We start from the raw sequence: 15,746 nt of genomic DNA on the forward strand, positions 1-15,746 counted from the left end.
GCACAGGGATAGCCCGCATGGTCTCACACACACACACACACACACACCACTATGTGCACACACCTTCACACTGAGGCACACGCCTAGCCTTCATGGTCACACACACACACCGCTATGTGCAAACACCCTCACACTCAGGCACAGGGATAGCCAGCATGGTCTCACACATACACACACACACTGCTATGTGCACACACCCTCACACTCAGGCACACGGGTAGCCCACATGGTCACACACACACTCACTCACCTGTGTGCACACACCCTCACACTCAGGCACACGGGTAGCTTGCATGGTCACACACACAAACTCACCTGTGTGCACACACCCTCACACTCAGGCACATGGGTAGCCCGCATGGTCACACACACACACACACACACACTCACCTGTGTGCACACACCCTCACACTGAGGCACACGGGTAGCCCGCATGGTCACACACACACACACACACACACATTCACCTGTGTGCACACACCCTCACACTCAGGCACATGGGTAGCCCGCATGGTCACACACACACACACACACACACACTCACTCACCTGTGTCCACACACCCTCACACTCATGCACATGGGTAGCCTGCATGGTCACACACACACACACACACATTCACCTGTGTGCACACACCCTCACAGGCATATGGGTAGCCCACATGGTCACACACACACACACACACTCACCTGTGTCCACACACCCTCACAGGCACATGGGTAGCCCACATGGTCACACACACACACACTCACCTGTGTGCACACACATTGGCCCAGGCCCGTTGCCTTGCTGCATGTCTCTTCCCTTTCCATTCTGCCCCGCTGCCCTCACCACAGGTCCTCACCCTCTGCCCTTGTATGCCTGAGACCACGTCCTGCCCTGGGGTCTTGCACCTGGCCTCCCAGGTCTCCCAGGCCCCCAGGACTTTGCCAGGGAACCCTGTACTGCACGTGGAGAGGAGCTGGTGGCACCGCAGGGTCTCTTGCTTCCACATGGAAGGGTCCCCAGCCCCTCCCGAAAGCCCTGCCCTCCGCCGCAGGACTCACTGCGAGACCACATTCTGCAGGGTGTCGGACCTCTCTCCCCCGTCCTCCGTCGTGCTCCCCTGTGGGCGCCAGTGCCCCGTCCTCCATCTGTGCTCCCCTGTGGGCGCCAGTGCCCCTGTGCCCCGTCCTCCGTCCGTGCTCCCCCGTGGGCCCCTGTGCCCCTGTGCCCCGTCCTCCGTCCGTGCTCCCCTGGGCACCAGGCCCCAGTGCCCTGTCCTCATCTGTGCTCCCCTGTGGGCGCCAGGCCCCAGTGCCCCGTCCTCCGTCCGTGCTCCCCTGTGGGCCCCTGTGCCCCTGTGCCCCCGTCCTCCGTCCGTGCTCCCCTGTGGGCACCAGTGCCCCGTCCTCCGTCCGTGCTCCCCTGTGGGCGCCAGTGCCCCGTCCTCCATCTGTGCTCCCCCGTGGGCGCCAGGCCTCTGTGCCCCGTCCTCCGTCCGTGCTCCCCTGTGGGCCCCTGTGCCCCAGTGCCCCGTCCTCCATTCGTGATCCCCCGTGGGCGCCAGGCCCCAGTGCCCCGTCCTCCGTCCGTGCTCCCCTGTGGGCCCCTGTGCCCCTGTGCCCCGTCCTCCGTCCGTGCTCCCCTGGGCGCCAGGCCCCAGTGCCCTGTCCTCATCTGTGCTCCCCTGCGGGCGCCAGGCCCCTGTGCCCCGTCCTCCGTCCGTGCTCCCCTGTGGGCACCAGTGCCCCGTCCTCCGTCCGTGCTCCCCTGTGGGCGCCAGTGCCCTGTCCTCCATCTGTGCTCCCCTGCGGGCGCCAGGCCCCAGTGCCCCGTCCTCCGTCCGTGCTCCCCTGTGGGCACCAGTGCCCCGTCCTCCGTCCGTGCTCCCCTGGGCGCCAGGCCCCAGTGCCCTGTCCTCATCTGTGCTCCCCTGCGGGCGCCAGGCCCCAGTGCCCCGTCCTCCGTCCGTGCTCCCCTGTGGGCACCAGTGCCCCGTCCTCCGTCCGTGCTCCCCTGTGGGCGCCAGGCCCCAGTGCCCCGTCCTCCATTCGTGATCCCCCGTGGGCGCCAGGCCTCTGTGCCCCGTCCTCCGTCCGTGCTCCCCTGTGGGCGCCAGGCCTCTGTGCCCCGTCCTCCGTCCGTGCTCCCCTGTGGGCACCAGTGCCCCGTCCTCCGTCCGTGCTCCCCTGTGGGCGCCAGTGCCCCGTCCTCCATCTGTGCTCCCCCGTGGGCGCCAGGCCCCAGTGCCCCGTCCTCCGTCCGTGCTCCCCTGTGGGCACCAGTGCCCCGTCCTCCATTCGTGCTCCCCCGTGGGCGCCAGGCCCCAGTGCCCCGTCCTCCGTCCGTGCTCCCCCGTGGGCGCCAGTGCCCCTGTGCCCCGTCCTCCGTCCGTGCTCCCCTGTGGGCACCAGTGCCCCGTCCTCCATCTGTGCTCCCCTGTGGGCGCCAGTGCCCCTGTGCCCCGTCCTCCGTCCGCGCTCCCCTGTGGGCGCCAGTGCCCCTGTGCCCCGTCCTCCATTCGTGATCCCCCGTGGGCGCCAGGCCTCTGTGCCCCGTCCTCCGTCCGTGCTCCCCTGGGCGCCAGGCCCCAGTGCCCTGTCCTCATCTGTGCTCCCCCGTGGGCGCCAGGCCCCAGTGCCCCGTCCTCCGTCCGTGCTCCCCCGTGGGCCCCTGTGCCCCAGTGCCCCGTCCTCCGTCCGTGCTCCCCCGTAGCACTGTGTCTCTTCTAACTTGGCTGTGTGGCCTGATCCCTGTAGGTGCTGAGATGGAGCTGCGTGGAGCAGGGCGGACTCGCCCCTCCCAGCAGGCCCCAAGCAGAGTGTGTGTGGCCTGCTGCTGTGCCGGCCCATCCCTCCGGGAGCCTGGGGGAAGGTGCTCAGGTGCCCTATCCTGGTGCTTCTCAAGCCCCGTGTGTTGGAACAGTGCTCCGGAAGCCGAAGCCTTGGCTGTGGCCAGTGAGGTCTGTGGTGATTGCCATTCCTTGCCTGGGGTGTGGTTTCCCAGTGCCCACCTCCTTAGGGTGTGGGTGCTGATTTCATGCTCCTCTGTTGAATGTTCAGGCCCCGTCTTCGGTGGCTGAGGCTCCAGGAAGCAACTGCCCAGTGCAGGGGGACATCAGAGCTGCCGGGATCTGGTCACCCTCTCTGTGGTCCAGTGGTGGGCTGGCCGGTGCTGGAGCCCCTGGCCGGAGGTGGCCGTGTGCCTGGCGACCACGAGCTCCCAGCTGGAGCTAACCATACAAGCGGTAGTCCTCTGTCTCTGGGTGTTCAGGAGTAACAGTTCAGTCACTGGACCCTGACTGGCACCTGTTGCCCTGGGTCCTCTGGCTGTCGTGAGGGCTGGTGCCACACTGCCAGCCATGGCCATGCTGCCGGGTTGCTGTGTTGCCCTTCTGCTCCATAGAGCTCTGCTCACAAAATATGGGAGTTGGAGAGTGGGGGCCTCATCTTCCGCCATGGAGTGTCGCCTGCCCACCATGCAGGTTGGGAATTCTAGCCTCTGTAACCTGGTGTCCTCTTACCCTTGCTTGGCGCTCCAGCGACTTGCAGGCCCTGTGGGCTTGGGAGTGTGCCAGGCCCGTTTCCCAAAGGTGCACAGTCTGCCTGTGTGTGGCCTCTCTGTCTGGAGGCCTGTGTTGACCTGACGGGCACCCTCCATGAGCTCCTTTAGCCCCTGAGATTCCGCTGTAGGAAGCCCCGGCCTCGCACTGCTCTCTTGATATGGCCCCGACAGACATGGTATGCGTGTCTGTGCTTCCTGCCAACTCAGCAGAGGGACTGACTGCACATCAAGTGCGACTGTGTGCTGAGGGGACACAACCTCAAGTGACAGTTATGTGGGCCCGGTGTGTTCCCCTGGAGGGTGGGACACACAGCTGGGGCCCGGTCTGGATGACTGACACTTGCGTGTGGCACATCCATGAGCGTGGCTGGAAGGGCCACAGTCATGGGAGTTGCTGTCCAGGCCAGCAGGCCCCAAGGTGGAGCTTGCTGGCATAGGGTTTCTTGCCCAGGCGTCGTAGGTGCCACCCTGGGTTCCTATAAATAAAAGACCACCATCAGGGGGCTGAGTGGCAGATGGCTGGCACTGCGGATCTGGGGTCTGGGAGCCCCTTCCTGCCAACAGATACTCTCCAGGCTGGCAAGGATGCCGTCTGTACTCCCTGTGAGCACGCCCCGTGGGCAGCAGGGTGTCCGCGTAGACTGGGTGGACAGTAGCCCCTGTTCACACAGGCCGGGAGCTCGCGTGGGCGCTGGCAAGACTCAGCATCTCACCTTGGGAGCAGAGCAGCTTGCTCACCCCATGCCTCAGGGTAGCCCCCCAAGACAGGCTGTTCTCCCCCATGGTGCACTGCCTCCCCCTGGCCAGCGGTGCTCAGGGTGGGAGACCCCTGCAGGGAGGCAAGGTCCTGGCGTGCACTCCAGTGGGCGGGCCAGGGGAGATGGGCATAGAGGTTGCAGGATGCCTGGGCTGTGTGAGGCAGGAACTGGGGCCAGCAGGGATGCGAGGCTATCTGTCCTCCTGTCCTCTTTGCTCCTTGGAAGCAGGCGCTCTCAGCCAGGGGTGTTCTGCCAGAGATCACATTAAAGTGTGCCGAGTGGCCCCACGCGGCGTGGAGTCAAGAAGCCGGGCTGCTTCCTCTAGGAGCTGCTCAGAAAAGCCTTGATAGAAACGCGCCCAGCGTCTCCTTTCAGAACTAAGCTGCGTTTGAGATCCGAAAGGTCTGTAGAAATGCCAGTGGCTCCAGAGTTCAACTTCAGCGTACAAGTTGAGCTTTAATTTTTCATGAGTTTTCTCTTCCTTGCTTCAGAAGGTGGAGCTCAGATGGAGGGAGAGAGCGGCCTGGGCTCTGGCCTGCCTGTGCGTGTGTATGCAAGAGGGGATACACACTTCTCTGCTAGTTCCTTCCTCAAATGCCTACAACAGGTGTGGCTGGGCCAGGCTGCAGCTAGGCTGCCTGAACCCCGTCCTGGTCTCCGGGTGTGCCAGGCTGCAGCCAGGCTCCCTGAACCCCGTGCTGGTCTCAAGGTGGGCCAGGCTGCAGCCAGGTGCCCTGAACCCCGTGCTGGTCTCTGGGTGTGCCAGGCTGCAGCCAGGCTCCCTGAACTCCGTGCTAGTCTCCGGGTGGGCCAGGCTGCAGCCAGGCTCCCTGAACTCCGAGCTGGTCTCCGGGTGGGCCAGGCTGCAGCCAGATGCCCTGAACTCCGTGGTCTCAAGGTGGGCCAGGCTGCAGCCAGGCGCCCTGAACCCCGTGCTGGTCTCCGGGTGGGCCAAGCTGCAGCCAGGCGCCCTGAACCCCGTGCTGGTCTCTGGGTGTGCCAGGCTGCAGCCAGGCGCCCTGAACCCTGTGCTGGTCTCTGGGTGGGCCAGGCTGCAGCCAGGCGCCCTGAACTCCGTGCTGGTCTCTGGGTGGACCAGGCTGCAGCCGGGCTCCCTGAACCCCGTGCTGGTCTCCGGGTGTGCCAGGCTGCAGCCAGGCTCCCTGAACCCCGTGCTGGAGCCAAGGGTGTTGGCCTCCTGCCGAGGAGAGTTTGAGGCAGCCTTATCTGCCAGGCCGTGTCTGGAGCCCCACGAGCGGCAGCAGAAGCCCCATGGCTTCACTGCAGTGGCTCTACCAGCATGTCCCCCTTAGGTGCCCTGGTTGCATTTCAAAGTCTACTCTGTCCTTTCGAAAGAAGGGAGCCAGGAGACGTGAGGCCTGGGCATGTGGCCTGCCTGCTGCGGGCCCTGACGGCCCATCGTCGGCGGGGCCCCCTCGGTGTTGTCCCGTCCAGGACCGTGACTTCCTCTGGGTTTATTCCCTGCTGTTCTTCCATCACCAAGTGCTTTGCTCAGGAGAGGCCTCTGTGTGCCTCCAGCTGGGCCTAGCATGTCCCCTGAGGCGCCCTCCTTGCCCGTGGGGCCATGGGACACACGGATTGCCCCTGTAGGGCCTGCGCAGGGTGTATGGGACACCTGGCCTGCTCCATGTGGCCTGCACTGGGTGTCTCTCAGATTCTTTTTCTTTCTTTTTTTTTTAAGATTGATTTATTTTTGTAACAAAGTCAGATATATGGAGAGCAGGAGACAGAGAGGAAGATCTTCTGTCCGATGATTCACTCCCCAACTGACCGCGATGGCCAGTGCTTCACCAATCCGAAGCCAGAAACTAGGAACCTCTGCCGGGTCTCCCACACGGGTGCAGGGTCCCAAAGCTTTGGGCTGTCCTCGACTGCTTTCCCAGGCCACAAGCAGGGAGCTGGATGGGAAGTGGAGCTGCCGGGATTAGAACCGGCGCTCACTTGGGATCCCGGCGCATTCAAGGCGAGGACTTTGGCCGCTAGGCCACTGCGCCGGGCCTGTCTCTTGGATTCTTAGGGCTGGGCTGAAGCCCTGCTGGAGGAGTGGCTGCCAGTTCACACAGGTCCAGGTGCCCGATTTACTGACCCATCTCTGCTCTCTTGAGCCCAGGGCTCCAGAGAATTTTAATCCCAGGGTCTGAGGGAAGAGAGCAGAGACACAGGTGGACATATGCTGTGTCCTCAGGTGAGCCCAGCACCTGCTCTGGGTGACCCCTCTTGGGAATAATGGTGTTACACTCCCAGAGTGCAGGGCCTGGGGCTTCTTCATCACTCCTGCCACCTCCTAAGGCAGATGTACCCTGCGCCAGAAAGGAGATGCCAGGTTGTCCTTTCCCTTGCACGCTGGGCTATGCGGGCAGGGGGGCAGTGGTGCCCATCTTCGCAGTAAGCCCTGTGCGTGAAGTGACCTTCCCGCTGAGCACAGCGGTTGAGGCGCTGAGGCCTCCGTCCTCGCTGCCTTGGTTGACCTGCAGGTTGGTTTGTGTGCGGGGGTCACAGCTGTCCTGATGGAGCTCTCCCCCCCCCCGGGACTTTGTGTGCTTCCTGTTGCCACACCAAGAGATGGCAACAGGGAGTTGCCAGCTCTGCCTGGGCCCCAACTTGCGTAAGTCACTCAGCAAGGCTGCAACCAGCCTTGGAAAGGTCAGACTCTGGCCTGTCCAGGGTGCCCTGCCTGGGGTCCCACACCCAGCGGGGTCAGGGCCCACTGGGCCAGCTGCGATTCCTTAAGGGTTGAGTCATGCTTTAGCACCGGGGCAGGTCCCTGCTGGAGGGAGCTGGCCGCTGTCTTGTGGTGGTCAGAGTGGAGCCAGCACAGGTGACGGGGCGTGCCCAGCCCTGCCCTGAAGGGCTGTGTTCTGGAACCGTCCCTGTTCCTACAGATGATTTCTGGAACACAGCTCTGACTCTCTGTTGTATTTCTGAGATTTCATTATGATCCTTTCGGAGCAGAGGGTCCCCCAGCATGACCCCAGTAATTTGTATAACCGCTTTAGAGTGCAGCACACCATGTCCTGTCCCAGGGGCTGGGGCCCGCCTGTCCTGCGCCCTGCATGTGGAGTGACACCGTACGGGTGACAGCGAGCTGTCGGGTCATGGAGTTGGTTAGAGGGCCCTCCCAGGGCTCTGAGCTGGCTTCTGAGGGCTGCAGACGAGCAGCATGGACAGCACTGGAGGCTTGGCCGAGTCCTGAGAGGAAGGAGAGAAGGACGTGGGCCTGTGGGTGGGGGTGCCCAGGGGAGAGACACATGGAGGGTGACTTAGGGGAGCAGCCGTGGGAGACGTGGAGGAGAGGGGTGCTTAGCACAGCAGGCAGGAAGTGTCAGCCTGTGCCTGGGCAGGCCCTGCCAGCCCCGCAGGAACCGCCACCCGTGCTCACGTCTCACAGCTGCAGCTGAGTCGGATTTGCTTTGCTGGCACTTGAGCTCATTCATAAGCCCCATCCCAGAGCGCATGGCTGACAATCTTGCCCATTGTGTGTGGAGCAGAGTTCCTCCCAACCCCCCTGTTCGGGATCACCCTGGACACTGGCTTGAAATCCGGAAACTCCTGAGGATGTGACTAGCCGTTCGGGAGTGAGGAAGAGGGGTGTGGCTGCACGTGGCACTGTAGCAGGGTGGGTCAAGGGTTGACAGTGGGGTGCTCGACCCTCCCCAGGCCTCACCGCTGTGCCTCTTTCCCTGTGCAGTGCCCGAGCCCTGGAGAAGGTCCAGCAGCAGCTGCAGGAGGAGGTGCGCCAGGTCAGCGGGCAGCTGCTGGAGGAGAGGAAAAAGCGAGAGACCCATGAGGCGCTGGCCCGAAGGCTCCAGAAGCGTGTCCTGCTGCTCACAAAGGTACGGGGCTCCCCGGCGGCCGGCGCCCTCCACACCCGCTCTTGACCTCGTTCCAGGGCTCTGCTGAGCCAGGTGCAGCTGAAGCCACCGGGGGCATGCCACGCCCTGTCGACAGGGTCACCTGGCACCCCCGCGGTGACTTGGGCCTGTATCCTGGGTTCCAAGGGTGTGTGCTCTGTTCTCCCCGTGGGGCTCCGAGAACCCAGACTGAGTCCCGCTGTGCCTGTTGTGTTGCTGCGTGGACCCGGTGACGGGGCCCAGGGCAGCTTTTCCAGGCTGCTGACCATCTGCAGCTCCTGGGCCAGGAGAGTATGGGGCAGCAGGATGGGGGGTGGCCTTGGAAGGGCGGTGTGTGGGGCAGCTGTGCCTGAGCCTGCCTGTCGTCGTGAGCAGACGCTGCAGGTGCGTGCAGGGATGTGCTGTGTGGGTGGGGACGTGCTGAAGGCCCCTCGCCTTGGGAGACAAGAAGGGGAAAGGCTGTCGCACCACATCCGCTCAGGGCTGGGCCGGCCCACTGCTGAGGGACAGCACAGCCCAGCCTGCCCGCCCCTGGCTTCCACTGACCCTCACGGAGGCACCAGCCGTGTCCGACAGGGTCTGCCTGCCCCTGGATGTTTCTGATGGGGACCCGTGGGTTCTTCCTGGTTCTGGAGCTTTTGGAAAAGCAGCCATGTCTCAGTTGGTAGCTGAAGGCCTTCTGTGGCAGTACAGGGCTTGGCTTAGAAGACATCAGGTTTCTCCTGTTCCCACAGTGGTCTTTTCAAGGCCCAGTTGGGGCCGATATTGTCAGGCCCTGGATGTTGGCCTTGAGGGTAGTCTCCCAGCTGAAGAAATTTCAGAAATGTGCTGGGCACCTCAGTGCCAGCCTCTGCTCTTCTGGCCAAGAAAATGCCGTTCCTTTGCAGGGTCCGTTCTGAGCCTCCTGGGGCTCGCCCATCCCTGCTCTGCTGCCAGGTGGCTTTGCTGTGGCACACTGCTAGCGTTGGCTCACACAGGCTGTGTGAGGCACAGGCGAGGACCTGGCCGATCACAGGCCGCAGGGGTGGCTTAGGCTGTCGGACAGGTGGTGACTGCAGCCACGAGGCCGTGCTCGCCAGTTGCAGCCAAGGGGAGCGGTGCCCCCACGGCCAGCAGCGCTGTCTGGAGGGACCGTACAGGTGGAGCTTGGGGTGCAGAGCGACCTCCTGGGGCGAGGTGAGCAGCAGGTGAGGCAAGCGACATAGTGGGCTCTCTCCCGCAGGGTCCAGGAGGCCAGGTGTGTGTGGTTGGGGTCTGGCGGTCCCTGTGGGCAGGGCTGTGGCTGAGGTCCAGGCCTAGAGCCAGGCTCCCCACGGGGCCTTGGCTGCTCTGTCTGTTACTCCCCCTGAGAAACGAGCGGCCCTTGGACATTCTGGTCCCCTTCCCACCTGACCCCCAGGCCCCCAGCTCTCAGGAAGCCTGGCTCGCACCCTCCACATGTCATAACCACCTCCTGGGAGACACACAGACGGCTTTCAGAAGACCTTTTCGCCATGAACTTCGTGGTGTCTCCGCATATGCGTGGTTTTCAGAAATGTTTGGCAGTACAGCAGCCTCTTTGGGGTCCATTTCCCCTAAACTTTTGGAAGCCGTTTATAGGTGGCACAGGGAGCCTCCTTAGGGGTCCTCGCTGGGCCCTCACGGTGGGACAGCCTTCCTAGCCACCATATAAGCCACGAGTATGTTCACGTAACGGAAATGGGCCCTCTTGTGGCATACGGCATGGGGCTCTCACTTCCTGTTTGCGTTGAGTGCCCCAGCAAGGCTGCCATGCAGGTTCTAACCACTGAGTGGCTACTAAACACTGGCTCATCAAAGGTGGGCTCTGCGGCTCGGGTTTTGTGCCCGGGAGGGTATTCCTGCTCCCTGCAGACTGCACTCTGGTCTCTAGCATCACTCGGAACCTAGGCTGGCTCCCGAGAAAGCCAAGGTCGTCTCTGGCCTCCCCTCCCCTTGTCTTTGTGCGGCACATGGGGGCTGCCAGATGAGATCCCTGGAGGCAGGAAGCCCTGTTGCCGGGTTGAAGGTGGCTGGAGTGTTGGGAGAGCAGGGGTCCACCTGGGCTGACTCGGGACCCAGTCACCCCCACATTATCTGGGTGTGTGTTTGTTTCCCGGGAGACCCGATCCAGGTGTTCCAGCTGTTGCCCCTGCAGACCTCACCAGGGCTCTGGGGCCTTTGCCCAGCTCTGGGGGCGCAGTCCAGTTGTGTGTGGCCTAAGGTCCTGTTCCCCAGCCCCAGGGCTGCCTTGTGCTTTACCTCTGCCCTCCAGTCTGTCCTGGCACAGCCCTGGCTCCAGTGCCATCTGTGGAATACCGTTGCCATGTCGGGCCCTCATTTGTGTGTGGCTCCTAGGAGCAAGACGTGTGTGAGCAAGAGGCCACCTCATTCTGCTCCTCCGGGGCCAGGAAATGCACTCTTTGCCCCGTGGGGAGGGAACAGAGGGCTCCCTGGTGGCTGTGCTGCACGAGGGGGCAGAAAGGAGGGTGCTCACAGACTGGGAGACACGCACACACACACACACGCTCGCTCCTCCTGCCCTAACCACACCCACCTCACACACACACACACACACACACACAGGAGGCTCCTCCTGCCCTAACCACACCCACCTCACACACACACACACACACACACACACACAGGAGGCTCCTCCTGCCCTAACCACACCCACCTCTCTCACACACACACACACACACACACAGGAGGCTCCTCCTGCCCTAACCACACCCACCTCACACACACACTCACACACACACACACACACAGGCTCCTCCTGCCCTAACCACACCCACCACACACACACATACACACACACACACACACACACACACACACACACACTGCTCTGTGCATACTCTGACCACAGTCACCAAGTCTATCTTGCAGCTCCATGAACCAGGATGCGCAGGCAGCTGGGTGGGCAGTGCCTTCCTGGACCCACCATTCTGGGGAGGGTTGGGGCGGACACGCGGAGGGACAGCCTGGCCTCATGAAGCAGTGTTCATCACTGAACGCTGGCGCTCGCTGTGCATGTCGGCACCAAGTGCCAGCGAGACGGTTCATGGAGAGGAAAGCTAGCAGCGCTCCCCTGGCTCCCGAGTCCTGAGTGGCTTAAAATAGGCCTGGTATTTGCCAGAGTAATTACGCTCTTAGCAAGCAGCAGCAATCAAGCCCTCTGGCTGCACTTCAGAAAGGTACCCCACCAGAGAGCCCCAGCACCCTGGCCTGAAATGTCGGAGGCTCGGGGGCCAGCTGGGGGCGGGTGGCGGGGCCGTAAGGACAGGGCCAGCACAGAGCCAGCCTCCTTGGAGCCTGACCTCCTCAGGTCTGGGTCCTGAGGCTCCTGAGCAGCGACACATGGTGCTCTCTGCAGTCAGCCAGGGGACAGCTTCCGCACCACGTGAGGACTGGCCAGTGGTTGCCATCGGCCCACTGCTGACCTGCCTGGGAGCAGGAGCCAGTAAATGGGACCCATTGTTGCCTGGCAACCAACAGCATCTCCTCGGGGCACAGAGTGTGTCCACAAGTGCAGCGTGGGGCCGAGTGGACCAGAAAGCCCTTTAGCTCCAACCTGCTAAGAGGAAGAGAAAATGGAAACTTCCTGCCCTGGGAAGGAGGGAGGGAGAGAGAGAAAATGAGAGAGAGAGAGAGTGTGTGTGTGTGTGTGTGTGTGTGAGGTGGGTATGGTTAGGGCAGGAGGAGCCTCCTGTGTGTGTGTGAGGTGGGTGTGGCTAGGGCAGGAGGAGACTGTGTGTGTGAGTGAGGTGGGTGTGGCTAGGGCAGAAGGAGACTGTGTGTGTGAGTGTGTGTGAGTGTGTGTGAGTGAGGTGGGTGTGGTTAGGGCAGGAGGAGACTGTGTGTGTGAGGTGGGTGTGGTTAGGGCAGGAGGAGCCTGTGTGAGTGTGTGTGAGTGTGTGTGTGTGAGGTGGGCATGGTTAGGGCAGGAGGAGCCTCCTGTGTGTGTGTGTGTGAGGTGGGTGTGGTTAGGGCAGGAGGAGCCTCTGTGTGTGTGTGTGTGTGTGTGTGTGTGTGTGAGGTGGGTGTGGTTAGGGTAGGAGGAGCGAGTGTGTGTGTGTGTGAGGTGGGTGTGGTTAGGGCAGGAGGAGCCTCCTGTGTGTGTGTGAGGTGGGTGTGTGTGAGGTGGGTGTGGTTAGGGCAGGAGGAGCCTCTGTGTGTGTGTGTGTGTGTGTGTGTGTGTGTGTGTGAGGTGGGTGTGGTTAGGGCAGGAGGAGCCTGTGTGTGTGTGTGTGTGTGTGTGTGTGGTTAGGGCAGGAGGAGCCTGTGTGAGCGTGTGTGTGTGTGTGGTTAGGGCAGGAGGAGCGAGCGTGTGTGTGTGTGTGTGTGTGTGTGTGAGGTGGGTGTGGTTAGGGCAGGAGGAGCCTGTGTGTGTGTGTGTGTGTGTGTGTGTGTGTGGTTAGGGCAGGAGGAGCGAGTGTGTGTGTGTGTGTGTGTGTGAGGTGGGTGTGGTTAGGGCAGGAGGAGCGAGCGTGTGTGTGTGTGTGTGTGTGTGGTTAGGGCAGGAGGAGCGAGCGTGTGTGTGTGTGTGTGTGTGTGTGTGTGTGGTTAGGGCAGGAGGAGCGAGCGTGTGTGTGTGTGTGTGTGTGAGGTGGGTGTGGTTAGGGCAGGAGGAGCCTGTGTGTGTGAGGTGGGTGTGGTTAGGGCAGGAGGAGCGAGCGTGTGTGTGTGTGTGTGTGGTTAGGGCAGGAGGAGCGAGCGTGTGTGTGTGTGTGTGTGTGTGTGTGGTTAGGGCAGGAGGAGCGAGCGTGTGTGTGTGTGTGTGTGTGAGGTGGGTGTGGTTAGGGCAGGAGGAGCGAGCGTGTGTGTGTGTGTGTGTGTGAGGTGGGCGTGGTTAGGGTAGGAGGAGCGAGTGTGTGTGTGTGTGAGGTGGGTGTGGTTAGGGCAGGAGGAGCCTCTGTGTGTGTGTGTGTGTGTGTGTGTGTGTGTGTGGTTAGGGCAGGAGGAGCCTGTGTGAGCGTGTGTGTGTGTGTGGTTAGGGCAGGAGGAGCGAGCGTGTGTGTGTGTGTGTGTGTGGTTAGGGCAGGAGGAATATGCAGTGTGGTGGCCTCTGAGAGGCTGACCCAGTGTCCTAGCTCGTGGGGCTGGACTGTGGGCACGAAGTGGGCTGTGTTCCATGTGAGGAATTGGCTGGCATGGCCGGGGTGGAGCTGTGGGAGAAGGGGAGCAGCGTGTCTGTGCTGTCTGCTGCTTTGGGGTGGGAGATTCCACACGAGCACCTGGTGTCTAGCTTAGCCTGAGCCCTGGCCAGCGCAGAGCAGTGTCAGCGCGGCTGGCTGTGTGCTGGGAGTCCAGACTGGGGAGTGGAGTGTATCGGGGGTCCTGTCCACCCGCCCTCCCTGTTCTGTCCTGACATGTTCTAACAGAAGTATGTGTAAAGCACACACAGAGCTTCAAGGTGACCCCAACTCCCCATCACTGGGCAAGTGAGGGGCACTGTGGGGGTGGCTGCTGTGGCTCTCTGGGTTAGGCTGCTGCTCGTGGCGCCAGCATCACAGTGAACGTTCCACTTCCCGTCCAGCTCCCTGCTGATGCATCTGGGAATGCAGTGGAGGGGCCCATGTGCTTCGGTCCTGGCCCCATGTAGAAGACCCAGACGGAGCTCCAGGCCCCTGTTCTTGGCCCGGCCTGGCTGTTAGGATCATTTGGGGAGTGAACCAGCCGTTGAGAGCACTCTGTGTTTCTGCCTGAAGAGATTGCAAGGGCCCTGCAGGAGGTGTCTGCCCTGTGCCTGTGGAGCCCTGCCCACGGGGTTTCCCTGAGGCTTCTTTGGCCGCCACAGACCATGCTGCTTGCTGCCCGCATCTCACGGGGGTGCTGAGGCCTCGGTCTGCCCTGTTGCCCTCCACCCGCCGTCAGTGCCCGTGTCGTGGAGCGGGGCACGGCACCGTGGCTTTCCTCTCTGTGGTGTGCATGACTTCCAGCATTGTGGTGGAAGGTTCTGGAACAGGTGCTGTCCTTGTCCCTGCTGTGCCCGGGCTCTACCATGTGCCTTGTCATCTCCGTGTGCTCGCCTCCCAGGCTGCTCTCAGCAGCTGCCAGCTCCTGCCTGCTGTTCTTGGTGGGCGTTGCTTTGCGCTGTGCAGCGTCGGGTGACAGGATGATGGAGCTGTGACCGTTCTCACAGGTGTTTTGCCCCTGCCAACCCTCTGGGCTTGTGTACTGGGTCCACCTGGCCGCCACCTGGCTTCTTGCCCCATTGTAGGAATGTGGCAGAATTCTGCTTCCTCTGGATTCGTGCTGCTGTGTCATGCTCAGCCAGGTGGGCTCCTGGGACGTGCTGGCCCTGGCCCTCCCTGACCCCTCTGGGAGGTGCCTGTTGGGACTTGGGAGAACTGGTTTTCCTCATGTCTGGAGGAGCCGACGGTCCTTGCTGAAGACACACAGCTGTCTGCTCTGTGCCTTGCTCTCGCGGCCCGTTAGCTGTCAGCCTGTGTGCTCGGTAACTCGCCCCGTTGGAGCTGGAATGAGGCCACCCTTCTCTGGGATTGGCTTGTTTCTTCACCGTCTGCGTGCTGAGCTGCTGCACACGAGGCGTTCAGCTTCGGGCATGATGTGGAGTCAGCCTTGTTCGAGGTCTCCCCTCTCTGCTCGGTCACACGCCGAGCAGCACCCCACCCCCCGAAACCCTAGGGCACCTGGGCCACCACTGCTTTCTGTTCTCAGTGCTAGTCATTTTGGCATTTCAGCAATATTTTCTAAATGGAATCACATGGATAATGTGAATTTTTACATTGATGAACCTTGTCTTACATTCACAGAGGTGGGCCGAGAGCGGCGTCCCCTGGTCCGCTCCTTGCCCCCTGACCCCACCACGCCTCGTCTGCACCTGCTGGTCGTGTTCTCATGAGCCGCAACCAACAGCCCACATGGGGCACTCTTGTTGTGCAGGATGGGTGTCAAAAAAGATACCTGCCTCGCAGCAGGATGTGTGACATCACAGGCCACCCCACACCTAACTGCGTGACATCACAGACACCCCACGCTGAGTGTGTGACGTCACAGATACCCAACGCTGGGTGGTGTCATGTCACAGACCGTCCCCACGCTGGGCTCTATGATGACACAGACTGCCCCATGCTGGGCTTGTGACATCACAGACCTCCCACGCTGGGCTGTGTGGCATCACAGATGCCCCATGCTGGGCTGTGTGCTGTCATAGGCCCTTCTTGGGGTTGCATGTGAAGCACGTAGCCCTGAATGTCATCTGTGCTCTGCCTATGCCCTCCCTCTCCCCAGACCCTCAGCTGTCTGTGGTCCCTTGGGCATTGGTTTTGTGTGTCAGGCCACAGCGTTGGGGTTGTGGTATGTGGCTTGTGATGCATGCCAGCCTGGGTATTGTCACTGTCCATCCAGTTTCTTGTGTCTCGGTGGCCTGATCTGTGGACCACCACGCAGCTTTGTGCTCAGCTGAGCTGCGCAAGGACGCTGTGCTCGGTTCAATGCCTTAGCAGATATGAATAGAGCTTCTGTAGGTACCTGCATGTTTTTATGGAGAACTGAGTGATCAGTGTCTAGGGCTTTGGGAAACTCCCTCTTTAGCTATGAATCCT

At 62.0% G+C, this 15,746-nt stretch overlaps 1 protein-coding gene across 1 annotated transcript in view; it reads left to right on the plus strand.

Annotated features, from left to right (window-relative positions):
• Positions 1-15,746, plus strand: part of MAD1L1 (mitotic arrest deficient 1 like 1) — a 181,974-nt gene that overhangs the window by 83,805 nt on the left and 82,423 nt on the right. Inside the window, exon 3 of the mRNA XM_058681237.1 lies at positions 8,013-8,157. The gene's annotated coding sequence lies outside the window, so the exon portion shown is untranslated. The remainder of the gene's footprint in view (positions 1-8,012; positions 8,158-15,746) is intronic.

This window comes from Ochotona princeps, chromosome 24 (genome assembly GCF_030435755.1).
Source record: "Ochotona princeps isolate mOchPri1 chromosome 24, mOchPri1.hap1, whole genome shotgun sequence".
Classification (NCBI taxonomy): domain Eukaryota; kingdom Metazoa; phylum Chordata; class Mammalia; order Lagomorpha; family Ochotonidae; genus Ochotona; species Ochotona princeps.